The 3,244-nt window shown below is 36.9% G+C and overlaps 1 long non-coding RNA gene across 1 annotated transcript; it reads right to left on the bottom strand.

Annotated features, from left to right (window-relative positions):
* Window positions 1-1,415: 1,415 nt before the first annotated feature.
* LOC136007076 (uncharacterized) lies at window positions 1,416-3,015 on the bottom strand. Its single transcript, XR_010609458.1, has 2 exons — window positions 2,782-3,015; window positions 1,416-2,689 (listed from the first exon to the last, which is right to left on the bottom strand). It is a non-coding gene; the product is annotated as an uncharacterized LOC136007076 (long non-coding RNA).
* Window positions 3,016-3,244: the final 229 nt, after the last annotated feature.

Raw genomic sequence — 3,244 nt, forward strand, 5'->3', positions numbered from 1 at the left:
CAAGTTTATCATTTTTTAATGTATAAAAGATTTTAAAATGAAAACCTCAGATAGAGCAACCTATAGATAACACAAATTGCAATGTGTGGTGCATACTTGCTCTATTCCAGAAGCACCTTCTTCTTTCCATCACGATTTAGCAGGGAATATGACAACTAAAAGTGACAAATCCTTACCCTTAGATACAATTTCAGTGCAGCTTGTCAGTTGACTGACTTTTGATTTCCCACTTCTGCTTTCCACTCCTGGGTAAGCAGCACACAGAACCCATTTATTCTGTAATATCTGGACCAACTTTGATATATTTAGGCAGTATAGAGTAAAACAAAAGGTGCATTTCATATAAATAAGACAGCTGATTCATTTGGTCAGGGCAGGAAATACTATTGGGAAGATGCATAGAACTAACCTCTCTTCATTTTTTCCTTTAAGCTTTGAAGACATGGTTTAGATACTATCCCAGAAGAACTTAATAAATGAATCATGTGCAGAGTAGACATCAAGATAAGTGAGAGAAGAATAAGAATGTCTACTCTTAGACATCTTGAGATACCTAGGAAAGGAAGATTAAGATCTCTATGACATCTATGGAGAGTTTTGTCCTCACAATCAAGTGACACTTTTCCTTGCACATCTTGTGAAATATTCCAAATACTATTAGTGTGTCTTCTGTGCTGTTCCCAAAACAAATGCTGGTAGAATACGTGTTGCAATGAACAATGTGAAATATAACACATGGTTGTTCATCTGCTTCCAGTCTTACAACTATAAATTGCAATCACTGTTTTTCATTTATCATTTCATATCGAGATTTGAAGTATCATCTTTGCTAATGCTTGCTGAAATGTATATGCATGTATATCTGAAGTTGTACCTACTTATGGAAAATTATTTTCAATATTTCAATGTGCAAAAAAAAAAAAACTAAGGAAGAAGTTTCCTCTGAAGTTTTATCAATTTTATGATAAAATTATCTCTATGATTCTAAGATAGGTGCTGAAATTTGAGTCATGGAAATGCATGATACTGAAATTATTTAAAACTATTACAGGATGAGAATAATGACAGCATTACAAACAAAACAGATAATCTAATTTCAAACCTAGATAATACCTATCATCAAGGAAAAATATATTCTTAGTTTTCTAGGTAAAAATATCCATAAATGGCTTGTTAAATTTTCATTAGTCTTGCTTAATGCACATATATTTATTTCTACATACTTTTGACTGAATATTCTTCAGTTTGCTTCTTTCTTCAAAAGTTGGTTCCTCATTATCACTCACTATCCCACCTGTGGAAGCACATGGAAAGGCCAAAGCACAAATATTTGCAGGATTTTAATATATTGATATGTTTGTCTCACACAAAATGCTTGGTGATGAAACAGTCCAAATGATGCCACTCAGACAATCTCATCAGAACAGTTGTTTATTCATGGTCACAAATCCCTTGGCACCAGTCTAAACTGAAACAACAGTCTCTAGGCAGGTGTAATTGGCATCAGTCAGTATTTTTATAATGAACTGTAAAACAGCCAAGCACCTCATCATGTCTCCTCAGCAGTTACAACGTGTCATGCATCATAACTCTACAATGAGGACAGGTTAACTTCAAGTTCTTTGTCAGGATGCAAACAGCTAGCTTGTGACACCAAGATGCTGGCAAGCAGATACGTGAGATTATGTTTAAGGCTAACTACAGTGCAAAACCACTGAACCCTATGGAGTTCAAACAAAATTTAACATTACAGTGGAAGTACATTATATGAGGTTGTTGGGATTTTCCTAGGAGTAAATTTCTGCTAATGCTTAAAATGCTGACTGAAGGACATACTGTTTATTAGGATGGAGCTGATCAGTTTGTTTGACAATTATTTCAGGACCTCATACATCAATGCATCAGATTTTTCATTTTCTTTCTCATACAAAACCTTACCCAATAAAATGATGCTTAGCATATTTACCAACTGACTGATGCAAGTTACAAAATTAAAGTTGCAAGTTATTTATTAACTATTATCCGAAAGGCAGAAGAACTTGCAGCACCAAGAAAGCATGAGAGCATTCAAGACATCTTCTTGAGCATGTGAATACAGAAAATTCCATGATTCATCTAAGGTTGAAATGCTTGCCTGCTGCTCTAGGACAGTTCCTGAGATGTCAGATTTTCCCCTACATTCAAGAAGATAGAACACAGCAAGACTCTTCCATAACTATGCTAACAGTCTTCCATAACTTCCATAACAGTCACTAGCAGCAGAAGACTGTTAGAGAGCATGTTCAAAAAATATCTTTGTGCTTTAGGCACTGGTTCAGAAATTTCAGCTACACACGTTCTTTTCCAGCATTAACTATGAAGTCAGACATTAATCACAGATACAAGGCAGTAGGGACTGTCAAATGTCACTGATACCATGTCTTGACTCCCCTCTGTCAAGATTAATTACACACATAGGGAAGTGCTTGTCACACCTCTGCCAACAGCTTACAATGTACTGGAGCAAAGGAAAATGTCTTCCTTGTACAGGGGTCTCAGGTAGTGAAAAAGTGAGCTGAGTAGCACCAAGACATCGTAGCTGTGCTCTCTGCTTCAGCTGAAACAGGTGATTTTCTGGAGAAGACACAGTACTCGTGCTGGGTCTTAGCTGGCATTTGACAGCAGCGGTGAAGCACCAAAAAAGGATTTGCTAAATAGGAAACAGTGTGAGAGACTTCGTTTTAGAACCCAGCCAAGCACATGAATTCAGACTTCAAATAAATAAATTTGATTTTAACTCACCCACTTCATTTGCTCAGGAATGCTCACATTATCAGTTACTGCTGAGGTGTGCTTTGAAAACTGCCTTTCTGCCTGTCAGCCCTTACTTGGTTGGTCATGTGCAAAATGCATAGTCTTCACAGCCTAGCTGTAGCTTGGATTCAGTATTTTCCTCCAAATTGTATGCCCTTATTCTTGAAATCAGAGCTCGAGACCACTCTTATTGTACAATTGCACTGCTGGCTCTTAACTTCATTAAAACATGCAGCAAAGTGGTTTACAAAACTGTGGGAAGGGTGGTAATCTCAAAAAATGAATAAGAAATTTTGGACATAAACTTCAAAACCACGGCACTGCACCAGCTACTGGGAAGAAAAATAACTGTTACAGCTGAAACCAGGATATGCCTATGAACATCTTGACTTGCAAGGACTCAGTTGCAGCAGTGGCAGGAATGTTTTGTAAGGCAAGCCATTCATACCAA

Source organism: Lathamus discolor, chromosome 1, assembly GCF_037157495.1.
Source record: "Lathamus discolor isolate bLatDis1 chromosome 1, bLatDis1.hap1, whole genome shotgun sequence".
Classification (NCBI taxonomy): Eukaryota; Metazoa; Chordata; class Aves; order Psittaciformes; family Psittacidae; genus Lathamus; species Lathamus discolor.